Consider the following 12889-nt stretch of genomic DNA (forward strand, 5'->3'; position numbering starts at 1 on the left):
TTTTTCAGTCGGATGAAAAAAAAAAAAAAAAAAAGCTTTCGATTTTTCGGGAGATCCGATCGTTTTTATCGAATTGCCGTAAAATCGGATCATTTTATTGTAATCGTGTGTGCCCACCTTTAGTGTGGTTTGATGTTTTCGTAATGGGTTTTGAAAATTTGGTAATATGCACACGTCACTTTGTATTTTGCACTTTATAGTGTTTATAGAGCACATAATGAGTTTTTGATGAGTTAGTATATGTATGTTGAGCAATTGAGTCACTAGGATTGCAATAGGCAGTGGTATATCAATCATGTGGATTTACCCCTTTTATAGGGGAGGGATAGTATAATGAGGGGGTGAATATAGTAATTATTAGTGTAAGCACTGTTATATGAAGTAAGCACTGTCACTTTTTTGATAAATAATGTATTATTGCATGTGATAAGTATTATCATATGCAATGGGGACTGTCATTTTAGTAACGAATAATGGTGATAAGAGTAGTGGGAGAATGTATTGAGTAAGTAAAGCACAACAAGTGGGGTTAAGATATGAGTATCATTGCATGTGGTGAATGCTACTATATGTAATGGGCACTGTCACTTTAATAACAAATAATGGTGTTAAGAGTAGTAGGAGAATGCATCGAGTAAGAAGCACAATAAGTGAGATAAGATATGAGTCGTGAGAATTTATGGTTAGGGAAAATAAAACTTGTGTGGGAATGTGTTGTAACCTATGATTATAGAGGATAAGGCTGATAAGATTATTTATTGTAAATTTTTATTGTAAGCTGAATGTATTCTAATGTATACCATAACCGCGGAATATAATAGTCAGCACGCTATGTGGCAGCCTAGCAACCAAAGGAGGGCGGTGGTGCAGGTGGAGCCACAAGCGGAGGAGGCGTGGATGGTATTTAGCTAGACGTCGGGTAGCAGCCTCCAGCCCCTGAATGAGTCACATTACGTGACGAAACGTGTAGGGCGGAGTCTGAGGTGTGCGCGCTGACGTCACGGAAATCCGAGAAGGAAGCAGGAGAGACGGCGTGGTGGCGTGCAAGTCTGTTATATCCGCGGTAGGCTCGTATGTACTATCTGTCAACCTGCGCATGTGTGGCAGACTTGGAATCTGGTTTTACATGTGGAGACCCTCCTTGGCTGACATCCAATGCATGCGATATGCCATTGTCCAAGACGCGCTTCTGGTGAGTGCATTCACATTGGGAGAGAGAGCAATATCCCATATACAGTGGTGGCACTACCCCCAGGAGTGCAGACACGGGGTGCAGAGTGTGATCTTTTTAAGACAATACTTGGCACTATGTGCATGTTTTAAATTGTTGCAGGGCTGGAAAGCGCAGTGAATCATTGTCAATTGTGGAGCAAGGTGGAGTGAAACTTTTTTTTGCTGCGATCCCCTGACTATTGGGTTACCATTGGAGCGCAGTATAATCATTGTAAATTGGTAAGAAGAAAGGCATTGTTAACAGAAAGCATAAGATGTCCCGTTTGTAGTTTGCCACAAACCATGTAGGGGACACAGCAACCATGTGGAAGAAGGTGCTCTGGTCAGATGAGACCAAAATTGAACTTTTTGGCCAAAATGCAAAACGCTATGTGTGGCAGAAAACTAACACTGCACATCACTCTGAACACACCATCCCCACTGTCAAATATGGTAGTGGTGGCAGCAGCATGCTCAGGGAGTGCATCTCTTCAGCAGGGACAGGGAAGCTGGTCAGAGTTGATGGGTAGATGGATGGAGCCAAATACAGGGCAAACTTGGAAGAAAAGCTCTTGGACACTGCAAAAGACTTGAGACTAGGGCGGAGGTTCACCTTCCAGCAGGACAATGACCCTAAACATAAAGCCAGGGCAACAATGGAATGGTTTAAAACAAAAACATATCTATGTGTTAGAATGGCCCAGTCAAAGTCCAGATTAAATCCAATCGATAATCTGTGGCAAGATCTGAAAACTGCTGTTCACAAACGCTGTCCATGAATGGGCAAGGATTTCAGTCTCTAGATGTGCAAAGCTGGTAGAGACATACCCTAAAAGACTGGCAGCTGTAATTGCAGCAAAAGGTGGTTCTAACAAAGTATTGACTCAGGGTGCCGAATAATTACGCACACCCCACTTTGCAGTTATTTGTAAAAAATGTTTGGAATGATGTATGATTTTCGATCCACTTCTCATGTATACCCCACTTTGTATTGGTCTTTCACGTGGAATTCCAATAAAATTGATGCATGTTTGTGGCAGTAATGTGACAAAATGTGGAAAGCTTCAAAGGGGCCGAATACTTTTGCAACCCACTGTAAATATTTTGAATTAAAAAAAAAAAAAAGTTTGGTTTGGGTCCGCTTTAAGGTCAGTATAGAGGAGTCAGTTGTCCCGATGAGCTGTCCTGGTGACCTCCCTCCAGTTTATGTGAATATTTAAAGCCTTAATGTATGTTGGAAAAAAAAAATTTGAATAGCAACGTGTATATGCCCAATGCTTTTTTTACTGACAATTGGATATTGGGGGTTCCCTGCCGGATGTCACCAATTACCCTCAGGAGCTTACAGTCTAATATCTGCCTCATCACTGACTTCAGGAGCTTTATAACCTAATCCTTGTTTCATGTCACTAAGGATGACATAAGAAAGATAAGATTGTAAGATTCTAAGCTCAGTGACATGATGCAGAGATTAGAGTTCAGTATATTTTTACTAGGGGTGTGGCCTATGTTGGGGGGCTGAGATAGGGCGCCAGAAGTTGTGAATCCGGCCCTGCTTACCAGTGGGAAAATTGTGGTTGAACTTGCTGGTCCACTCCTCCACCAAGGCTATCATGTGTATGTGTATGTGCAGGGGCAAATCCAGGATTTCCAAGGGGGGGGGTTCCTGAAAGCGGTGTGTGGGCGTGGCCAAACATGGTGTGGGTGGAGCCAAATACTAGCAGTTTCTAGGCTAAATTGCACCCAGGGTGAGGGCGTAAAATGCGCCCCCAACGTTTAGACAGGTATAGGTGCCCGCAGTATAGGTAGCCAGCTATAGGTCCCCCCCCCCAGTATAGGTAGCCCATATAGTTGCCCCCAGTATAGGTTAGATAGGTATATGCCCCCAGTATAGGTTAGATAGGTATATGCCCCCCAGTATAGGTTAGATAGGTATATGCCCCCAGTATAGGTTAGATAGGTATATGCCCCCCAGTATAGGTTAGATAGGTATATGCCCCCCAGTATAGGTTAGATAGGTATATGCCCCCCAGTATAGGTTAGATAGGTATATGCCCCCCCAGTATAGATTAGACAGGTATATGCCCCCCAGTATAGATTAGATAGGTATATGCCCCCCAGTATAGGTTAGATAGGTATATGCCCCCCAGTATAGGTTAGATAGGTATATGCCCCCCAGTATTGATTAGACAGGTATATGCCCCCCAGTATAGGTTAGATAGGTATATGCCCCCAGTATAGGTTAGATAGGTATATGCCCCCCAGTATAGGTTAGATAGGTATATGCCCCCCAGTATAGGTTAGACAGGTATATGCCCCCCAGTATAGATTAGACAGATATATGCCCCCCAGTATAGATTAGACAGGTATATGCCCCCCAGTATAGATTAGACAGGTAAATGCCCCCCAGTATAGATTAGATAGGTATATGCCCCCCAGTATAGGTTAGATAGGTATATGCCCCCAGTATAGACTAGATAGGTGGAGGAAGGTGCCCCTGTGTGGGGAGAAGATTGCCCTGGGAAGAGAAGAGAAAAAAATTGTGGCGGCGCCAATAAGGGATGCGGGAGCCGGCTTTATTCCTCGCTCCCTCCCTCCCTCTGAATTCCCCTCACCTGCGGTGATTGTGTGCCCGGCTCCCCCATGAGTGTGTGCGCAGCGGAGCGGTAGGTCCTCTTACCGCAGATCAGGCGCATCGGCAACTGGAGTCTCCTGCTTCCTGTTTACCATGACGTCACAGGAAGCATAGAGACTAGTTGCCGGTGCGCCTGATCTGCGGTAAGAGGACCTACCGCTCCGCTGCGCACACACTCATGGGGGAGCCGGGCACACAATCACCGCAGGTGAGTGGAATTCAGAGGGAGGGAGGGAGCGAGGAATAAAGCCGGCTCCCGCATCCCTGGCCCCTCGCTCTAGTCAGAGTCCTTCTCGCTGCACACAGATATGAGCAGGTGGCAGCTGTGCATCTGTGGCTGCCGCTGCTCAGATTTAGAGGGAGACTTCCGGTCTTGGTGCAGGGGGGTGTTCTGTACACCCGGAACAACCCCTTCCGTGCGCTTCTGATGTGTATAACTACTACACAAGCGTTTCACTCAATTCTTGTACGCTGCCCAGACTGGCGCCTGTGGGACAGTGAGGGCAAACCGCAAAGGCTTCCCACCACAGGTGGTTAAAAAAAAAAAAAAAAAAAAAATACCAAAAAGGGGAATTTGCAGTCTCAGATGTGGTGAGCTCCTCCCTCACTATCAAATATAGCGACAAGTGAGACTTGATTCTCACATCGATCCAAAACGAGGCAACAGTTCCTGTCACGTCATCAATGGAACACTGAAAAGCCAGCGGCACTTGTTGAATACAACAAGAAGATGGGTCCGGTGGATCTTGCACACCAAATGCTGGCTCCCTACTGAGGGGGGGGGGGGGGGGGGGGGGAAGAGGAGAGAAAAAAAAAGTTTTTTTTTACTTGTTACGAATGGCTATGCACAATGCCTTTGTGATTTTGAAAAAGACAGGCCACACTGACACCTACCTCCAGTTTCAGCTAGAAGTGATAAGGTTGCCAAACGTGGCGAAACTAGGGATGACTTGAACCCAATGCAGTTAGATGACACCATTCAACTAAGTGGACAACATTTTCCTGCCCTGATAACCCCCCACAGAAACTATGCCAGTGTGTGCCAAGAAGAAGAGGCGGAGGGACAGCATATACCACTGCCCAAAGTGCCCCTCATACCAAGGACTGTGTTGCTGACTGCTTTGGAGATTTATCATACCCTCAGCAGTCAGACACTTTATTTAACCCTAAATTTTCACTGGACTTCATTTCCTCCTCTCTACTTACATTTGCTACTTACTGTCCCTCAAACGGACATTAATCTTGGAGGAAACATAAGACACCTACAACCATTAAGCAAATTGTTTTTTCCGCTTGGACTTTCTGCTGCAAGGCAAGAGTGTTGGCCACAATACTTTACTCTGCAGACCGCCCCACCCCCCCCCCCCCCCAAATCTTATGACCACTGGCTTGCCTTGGCATCCGACCTGACTTTTCTACATACAGCTAGACCTGCAATGGCAAGTGTTAACCCCCCCTGGCCGTATTCCAGTGCTCGGGCTAAGGTTTAGATGACCAGAGCGGTAAGCCCGATATACACTCAGGCTAGCTAAATTAGCAGCTCCTGCTGCTTACCCTGGTCCCGCAGGTGATCTGCGCTGCCCAGCAGAACTCCAGGGCTCTCTTGCAGGCCACCGGGATTTCCCATCTCCTCTCTGCTTCCTGTGGATCCCTGTGGCCAATCAGTGGCGGTAAAAAGCAGCGTGACGTCATCGGGGGGCGGTGCCGTAATTAAAGTGGACCCAAACTCAAGCACAGGACAGAAGGAAAACTAAGTGCAGCCAGAGCCTGCACACAGTGTTTAGCCTGTCTAATCCCCCATCTGGACCCTTTCACTTGTCAAAGGGTAAACAGAGAAATTCAGCAAGTACATAAATACAGACTTTAGCCTGTCTAATTCCCCCATCTGAGTCTGAATTTTTGCCCAGGATAGAAGGGTACGGGGAGAAATGCACCTGGTATGTGTGTAGAGTGTAGCCTGTCTAATACCTCATTTGTCTCTAATCACAAGTTGTAGTTTGATCTCTCCCCGTGTCACATGACTGCAATGGCAGAGATGGCAGATAAACTCAAGATGTTAATATAGCCATTTGCTTCCCGACTGCTTCTGAACTATGAGTCTACTGATCTGCCTTTCTCTCCATACTCCCCACCCGACTGGTCCTGCGATGTCCCCTTCCTGCCAGGGGGTATGTGTGACATTACACGTTGGAAGCGAACAAGACTTCAAGGGATCGTGGTACTTTGCACGGGAGAAGTCCGGGATCTTAGCGATCTGATCCGCCGTGGCAGTAGTTATTGCGGTGCAATGTTTGCATCGACATGAGCATGTACCCACGTCACAATATTGCGGAAACAAACGTTTGGTGCTCAAAAATAATCTGTCTGCAAAATTACAACGTGGGTACATAGCTTTACTTTTACTGATTTTTGCCTGGATTTTGACTACTCTCTGCCTGCCGCCTAATAGCAAAGGAGAGGGGGGGGGGGGGGGGGACTCAGAAAGGAATCACACTTCTACTGCTCAGATTGTGATGTCGCCCTCTGTGCCATTGCCGGATTCAACATCTACCACACGCGGGAGGTGTATTTGGTATAAATGTACATACTGTATAATCTAGTGCATTTGAACAGTTTCACTATTTAAGTTTATTCATAAATGTAATTCCTTCAACAGTTTTGTGTCCTAGTCATGACAAAAATTTGTAGGGACACACTTAATCCAATATAAAAAAAAAGTTCAATTTTCAAATTATAATCACACTTGGGAAAGTTTAAGCAAAACTACATGAGTGGGTAGCTCACAAAAACATCCACTTTTTCATAGCCTTGGGTATCAGTTTTAAATAATTGTGACATTTGTGACCTTTTTCTGATGTCCAATCTCTTCTGGGGCTATGCAAGAACAATAGTGCTGTAACAATTAGTGCAAAATAGTGCACCTAGGGTAAAATGGTTCGTTGCACCAACAGTGTGTTACTCGGTGAGGCATAGGTTTTATCATCTCAACTATGACAGGCTATTGAATAAAATTTGTGTGAGTTTTTAAAGAGACACTGAAGTGAAAAAAAAAAAAAAGATATAAATGAATTGGTTGTGTAGTACGGATAATTACTAGACGTTTAGTAGCAAAGAAAATATTCTCATTTTTAATTTTCAGTTATATAGGGTGTTTTATAACATTGCATCACGCTTTAATATTTGCAGTGTACACACTACTCCGCATTCTAAATGATTTTTTTCATAGCAGTCTTGTTAACTATTGACCTGTCCTCTGGCAGAGAAAAAGAAAATTCTTCACTGACAGTTGAGATGATAAACTTCAGAAGACAACCATTCTCTGCGACTTTGAAAGTTAGAGCTTAATGGCTTTTTTTTGCATAGAGAACTTGAGTTTAACTCTTCCTGCACTGGAAACAATTAGACGCATGTCTCTGATTCTATTGTTTTATTTCTTAGCTGTACTACACATACAAATATCATAATTTTCTTTTTGTTTCAGTGTCTCTATAAGCTTGGATGCATGCCACATAAAACATAGGTAGGGACAAACTCAATCCAACAAAGAAACTTGAAAATTAAAGTTATGGTCAACTTTGAGCAAAACTGTATAAATTCAAATGTTTCAAATTAACAAAATAGTAGGTCTGGTTCTCTAGTTTCCAGAATGGTAACATTTCTGACTTTCATTGAATGTTCTTACAATGCAGGGGCTTTGAGATGAATGACATTGTTACATTTAGTAAAAAAAAAAAAAGCTTTGAGAAATTAATTCACGCTGCTCATGGTTAACCGTGTATTGCGTGGCCAAAAAGCTATCTGATAATGTATATAGGTTATCCTTTTAACTGACAAGCAAGATAAGAGAATTTGGGGTATTTTAGATCTGATTTTTGTTTTGTGGCAAACTGGATCAAAAGCAATAAAATTGTTATTTCATATACTCAAAATAAAACCTGTAAAAAACACCAAAAAGTGACAGAATTGAAAAGAATACATAGTTACCTTAGGGACTCCGCTTTTTAACCTCCTGAGCGGTACACCGGCACTAGGCTAGCTAGTAAAGCTAGCACCCCCAGATCCAGCCAGTTTATACATTACCCAGCATGGATCCAGCTATCGGCACAGCCTCCCCGCACAGCTCTGGTCTTAGGATCGCACATGACGTCATGAGCAAACCTGATCCTCCCCATAGAGAGACCGGAGCCCTACAGGGAGGCTGTGTGATCACTGGATCCAGGCTGGGTAGTGTATAAACGGGTGGGGGGGGGGGAATATCGCAGGGGATCCGGGGGTGCCGGACACCTTTACTAGCTAGCCTAGTGTTAGCTAAAGGTTTTACAGCCCTGTGAGAAAATTAAGGGGACAGTGTCAGGCATACCGCTAAGGAGGTTAAATATGTATGCCACGAGGGTGTATTACTGTTCTATTTGCAAATAAGGGCTTGAAATTGGTAGTATGCAAGGAGAAAAACAGAAAAAATACTGTATATACACACGTATAAGCCTAATTTTTCAGCATTAAAAAAAAAATAATAATGATGTGCTGAAAAGTTACCCCCTTGGCTTATATGCAAGTCAGTGGAGCAAAATAGATAGTGGAGCAGGTTTTGTTACTGGCAGTGGAGCGCAAGGTTTGTGCACTAGTGAGATCCTGCTCTTACCAGCTTGCACCCTGCTGTGTCTGTGCCCTCCATCCTCTGCAACATGGCATGAAGTGTGTGCTGATCAAGACTACCTGTGTCCCCAGGCTTGCAGAGCGTGCAGTTTATGTATAGGAGGATCTGTTTGAGCGATGAAACCACAAGGCAATGGAGTTAAAAAAAATAATTCAAAATCGCACTTTATTTTATCAAAAAGAAACTTTTGTATTGGTCAATAAAAATTCTTCATAACATGAATGTAGAAGATTATTCCGTTTTGATAGACAATATGCTTTGTTTGATGAAACAGTACATATCAGGCAACGACACTAGTCAGTTTCAGGTTGGTAACCCTTCCATCAAGACTTTTCAAAGAAACAAATATATCTTTAGAATACAACATACATAGTCTAGAAAATTGTTGGGGCATCTGTTCCCACCAGACAACCCAGCACCTTACTGATGGCTGGCAAGGGGATCATCAGCTGCAAACAGTGCCAGAACCATTATGTGCACACTGTTCCAATTTAAAATAGAAGTTATATCCATTCTGAAGACTTTAAACAATCAGCTGGTTGTAGGTATGATCTTCACTTGTATGAGAGAAACCTTGCATATTTTACAAATTGATGTTATGGATCAATAACCTCTGATATAGGCAGGGCCGGCCCGCCCATGAGGCGGGGTGAAACTTTTGCCTCAGGCGGCACTTCTGGGGGTGCGGCACCCGCCCGTCCGTGTGTGTGGGGGGCCGCCCGAGCTGGAGGGGACAGCGGGCAGGAAGGGGGTATTGGGCCTAGCGGCGGGAGGGGGTCGGACCCCCCCCTCCCTCGCCTGGGTCCTCCGCTCCCCTCCAGCTTTAACAAGGTCCGTGCTGGCTGCAGCTATTTGTAAGAGGCAACAAGCGGGGATTACTCACCTCTTCCTCGTTCCAGGCCAGCGTGCGCTCCACTGACGTCACTTCCTGCTACGCCGCAGGAAGTGACGTCAGTGGAGCGCACGCTGGCCTGGAACGAGGAAGAGGTGAGTAATCCCCGCCCGTTGCCTCTTACAAATAGCTGCAGCCAGCACGGACCTTGTTAAAGCTGGAGGGGTGCGGAGGACGGGGGACCCAGGCGAGGGGGGGGTCCGACCCCCCTCCCCGCCGCTAGGCCCAATACCCCCTTCCTGCCCGCTGTCCCCTCCAGCTCGGGCAGCCCCCCACACCCACGGCTTGGGGGGGGGGGGCGACAGGCGGCGGCGATTTCTTTGAAAATTGCATCAGGCGGCAAAAAGTCTAGGGCCGGGCCTGGATATAGGTGTTGGGACATCAGATTAAGCCATTTCCATGGAACAACAAAAGCCTTAAATGAACCACCCCATACAAACTAAACAGACTAGCACCTCAGCCCCTGCTGGCAAAGACTACATGCCATGAAAACGACCAGACATGCTGCTACAGTTTGGCACTGCAGGCTGCGCTGGCATGTGCAGGCCGATTGTTGGTCAAATAACAACAAATTAATGGCAAATTTAATTTCTTGATCTCTTTTCTATTTTTTAATTTCTCACATTTGCAATGTATTAATTCCCCCCTCCCCCCCCCCCCCTTTTCGCTACAGTTCCTCTTTAAAGTGAACCGAGCACCTTTTTTATCACTCAGGACATTTCTATAGCACATGAAAAATGCATGCCGACAATCTGTTTCATTATTAAAATAAACTTTCATTTTACCTTGTATTTTACATTCAAAGCAGTTAAACTAGCCTGTTTGAGCAGGCCTGCCCGACCGTCCCCATCCGCAGAGCTTTCAGGAACCTAATTGTTTTATTGAGCTAATTACCAAGAGGTAAACAATGCCTTTCATCAGCAAAGGGGGTGAGTAATTAGGAGTGTGTCTTCAAAGCCATCCTGTGTGAATGTGTCAAGATAGCATCTCTGACTTCTGTAAATAAGGAATGTGAGAAGGGGAGGGGGGGAAACATGGCAACTCCTATGCCAGGAGAGATTCCAGTGAAAGAGAATGTGCTCAGTTCCCTTTAAGGCCCATACACACGCTTGACTGAAGATGCCCAGTGGGGCTGTACTGTTGTGTAGTCAGCCTGCAGGCTGACTACACACTGTTTCAATACTGGGTGGTGAAGGGCTGACAGAGTGGTGCAGACTTGCGGTCATGCAGCAGGCAGGCCAGCAAGGTATTTAAAGCAATTGGCAGTCTCTTGGCTGATTTGATTTGCTTGGCAGATTGCTAGCCATGCATCAGTTGCTGGTTGGGAGCCACTGTACAGAAGTTGAATTACAGTCTGAAGCAGTCATTATCAGCCGCCTCAGCTGACTAATCTAGCGTGTGCGTCTTACTACCAGACAGGGGATACTGAAGATGCATGCAGGAAATTTAAGAGCACATGATCTGCATACCTCTGCTCACCATGAAGTAAAGTGAGCCAGCAGGAGCTTCAGGTAAAGCTGGCAAAAATATTTCCTTTGCTCTCCCTTGGTACCAGGGTGAGTGCAAAGTAAGCCCACACCATAACAGGCCAATAAAGAGATCATCCCTCCTCCCCTGCCAGCGACTGTTTCAACTCTAGATGGGAACCCACACCTCTGCAGTCAGGCAAGACTCCCATCACTTTTTTTTTTTTTTTTTTTTTTTTTTTAAATATGGGGACAGGCTAAGGTTTCCAGATCCATGGATAAGCTGCATCTCATTATGCCAGTCCTGCAAGACTAAAAGGAAACCACCCCCTACGAACTAAACAGGCTATGTAGGTTACTGGCACTTCAGCCCATGCTGGCAAAAACTTTATGTCATGGAAACTGCCAGACATGCTGCTACAGTTTGGCACTGCAGGCTGCGCTTGAACGTGCAGGAAACTATTAAACATGTGGTTCCCTTGAAGCCCCTTGCATGCTGCATCACCCTACATTACTCTTCCACATACTTCCCCAACTGCCATTAACCTCCCTGGCGGTGCATTTGTCTGGATTTATGGGTCTAAACGTGATACATTTTTTTCAAGAATTTTAGGAATTCAGTTTTTAACACTAAATATATATCAGAATAAAGGCCTGGCAGACATGCTGCATATAAATAAAAGACTGGAACACAACATTTATATTAAAAAAATACATTTATAAATAAACTTAAAATCGTGAAACTGTACAAATAAGGCACCAGCCTATACAGTATGTACATATATACCAAATACACCTCGCACGTGTGGTATATTTTGAAACCGGGAGTGACACAGAGGGCGACATCACAATCTGGGCAGTAGAAGAGAGAATCCTTTCAGACTTTTATCCCTTTGCTATCAGTCTTAGGCAGAGGCAGAGTAACAAGTAGGCATCAGGCAGAGTAGTCAAAACCCAGGCAGAGGTTGGTGCAGGTGGCCGGCAGAGAATAGTCAAAATCCAGGCAAAAATTTGTAACAGTAAGGCAGAAGCACTTAGCCCAGAAGCAGTTGGGAACAAAATGGCTATATTAACATCCTGTGCTTTCAAATCAGCTAATCTACCATGACTCATGTGACTGAGGAAAGTTTTAATTGTGATTAGAGACAAATGAGGAGGAATTAGACAGGCTAAACTCTTGACATGCATGTAGGCTGCATTTCTCTCTGTTTACCTTCTGTGTTGTGCCTGCGATAGGGTGCAGAGGGGGGGGATAAGACAGGCTAAACTCAAAATACATGCAGGCTGCATTTCCCTTTTTTTTCTGTCCTGCGCAGATCGAGGGATCCAGATAGGGATTAGGCAGGCTAAACTCTATACAAACAGAGTGCATGTCTAAGTTTTCATTCTGCCCTGTGCAAAAGTTCAGGTCCACTTTAAAATTATGTGGCCCCCCCATTACATCACACCACACTGCCGTCCTGAATGGCCGCTGAGATCCCTGAGATCGGGCTTATGGTTTGTAGCTCCTCAGACTCAGCCCGAGCTCAGCTCTGGATTACCACTAGGGGGGTGGGGATTAGTCTATGAAGACTTGCACAGTTCATGCGATGCAGCACGCTGTAAGAATCCAATTCACTGCAAAGCCAATGCAAAGTCTGCAGTGCATCTCCACGTGAGCCATGCCTACTGCAAGGATTATGTAGCAATGCAAGTCAATGGGCGACGCAGCAAGTGTGCATGAAGGGAGCACTGTGTGACCTGGCATGCATGGGCAGACCGACTGGGACCCCAGTGACTTACCTCCTGCCCAGCAGGGAGTAGGTCACTAGCTAGGTGGTGGCTCTATGCATAGGACACTGTTGCTGCACCGTGGCGCAGGGTCATATGAAGGCAGATTTCTGCAGTGTGATGCAGTGCTGACATTGCTATTTTGTGGGCAACCGGCCTGATGGTTGAACTTCATGGATGTAGGTCTTTCAACCAAGCTATGCAACTACGTCATTAAGACATTCAAGATGAAGTTAAACTTTCAAATTAGTCTTAAG

The 12889-nt window shown here is 45.2% G+C and overlaps 1 protein-coding gene across 4 annotated transcripts in view; it reads right to left on the reverse strand.

Moving 5' to 3' along the window:
• LOC137524714 (importin subunit alpha-1-like) overlaps nucleotides 1–12889 on the reverse strand; it is a 291685-nt gene that overhangs the window by 148677 nt on the left and 130119 nt on the right. The window lies entirely within an intron of this gene.

The sequence above is a fragment of the Hyperolius riggenbachi genome, chromosome 7 (assembly GCF_040937935.1).
Source record: "Hyperolius riggenbachi isolate aHypRig1 chromosome 7, aHypRig1.pri, whole genome shotgun sequence".
Taxonomy (NCBI): Eukaryota; Metazoa; Chordata; class Amphibia; order Anura; family Hyperoliidae; genus Hyperolius; species Hyperolius riggenbachi.